This window comes from Mus musculus, chromosome 15, assembly GCF_000001635.26.
Source record: "Mus musculus strain C57BL/6J chromosome 15, GRCm38.p6 C57BL/6J".
In the NCBI taxonomy this organism is placed as follows: Eukaryota; Metazoa; Chordata; class Mammalia; order Rodentia; family Muridae; genus Mus; species Mus musculus.
Genome location: NC_000081.6, coordinates 59,223,511 through 59,225,362, shown reverse-complemented (window position 1 = coordinate 59,225,362; position 1,852 = coordinate 59,223,511).

The following is a 1,852-nucleotide window of genomic DNA, read 5'->3' as shown; positions in this document are numbered from 1 at the left end:
CAAAAGAATGCATCAAATGTCCATGTCCACAGACCTCCGAGCTAGCATAGGACCTGAGTGAATTTAAATCTCACTCAGAAGCAAAGGTATATTAGAGAGGCAGCAAAGTTGCTCTGGAAGTACGGGGCAGAAACCAGACAATTCCCAAAATTCATATCAAGGATGACATCACAAGGCAGGAGGCTTAGAGGACAGCAGGAAAGGGATAAAGCAAGGAGAGGGTAGGGTGCAAGAGACCAGCTGCCTGGATTAATTATGTAGTTAATGTTCTCTTTCATTTCCCCTGCTGTTTCTCCATCTGAGAAAGGAAATGAGTTACTCTGTGTAAAGTTCTAGATTGGCAATCTGACAAGAGTAAGCATTCAGTAGGTGACTGATAAACTATGGTGCACGAGCAGAGGATGCACGGGTAGAGAAAGAAGGCAGTGCACCCATGAGACTATGGCTCAGAACTAGAGATGAACATGACAAATGGAGACGAGTGCAAAGGCTGGATGGCTAGAGAGTATCATGTACACACAGGAAGGGACCAGAGGCAGAAATGGGCAGAAACAGGACTGAATGGAGGAAAGTCAAGCCACTATGGAGAAGCCACAACATCACCTATTGTGTAACTAGTTCCTTCCAATTGAAACACACTCTCAGGGAGAGAGGTTCCTTGGGACTCAGGAGGTAAACAAAATTCACAAGTCTCAGGAAGTTTCTAAAACATAGAAGATTCACAAAGCCCCTCTCCATGATTCTGCAATCAGTAATAATTGCTGAAGAGAGGGGACTCAGCAGCCGATGGAGCCACCAGCATGTTGTTCAGGAAGCTCCCAGGATGTACCACTTGGGAGTCTTCACCCATGCTGGGCTGGGCCTTAGAGTGATGCAGCTACCTTTGACTCATCCATACATCTGGAAATAACTCCTCAGCCATAGTCTAACCCCAGTAAATTCACTGGTTCACCAAGCCAGAATTTGGAGGCATTGTCTATTTACTCTGCCATTCAGACCCTGTCTGGGGTATATAACTATTTATTTGTGTCTCCCTAGGGAAAGTCACATCACCTGAAGGTACAATGCCACATAAGAAAAGAGACTGTACCGTGGCTCTCCCCAAGCTCTAACCTCAACTTGGAGCCACCACAGCAGTGACATGACAACATGGAATTTTGTCCCTGCATGAGGTCACAGGCAGGGATAGACCGAAGGAGCCAGTGCTGAGTGTTTCTAGAAAAAGCTCAGAGGAAATACTTTCAGCTTGAGTTTTTCAATATGTTTAGAGGGATGGTGGTCTTGCGCCCTGGCGTAGCAGCACAGAAAAGGACATTCTAAGCATAGGCTGGCCCTTTCTGGATACCCCTGAATGAGTGACCTAAGATTTCTGAGCCCCCAGCTTCTCCCCACTAAGAATATGGACAGCTGCAGTTGTCTTTTCTGGGAGACTGATGAGACAAAACCCTAGCAGTACAGATGTTGCTCTGACTATGATGAGTAATAATACCACAGGTAACTACTACCACAGTCCCTCCCGCAATCTGCCATTCCCCCAGGTATGATTAATCATCTTTGAAAAGATCTGTACGCTCTCTGCTTGGCTTACCTCTCTCCCAAGAGGCCACAGTGGATTTTCTCTGAACTTCTCTCTGAGCGTTCTCATTTGTAAACCATTCTGAGATTTTAACTGACTCCAAACTCACAGAGTAGGTAAGGAACAGGTTCACCTAGCCCCAGACATCCAACAGGGCCTCTGGGACAGACAGGCCAACTTTCATGCTATAATTGTAGGTGTGGAAGTTCCTTTTTCACATTTGGAAAGCTTCCTTTAAATTTTGCATAAATGGGATAGTGAGATGGCTCATCAGGA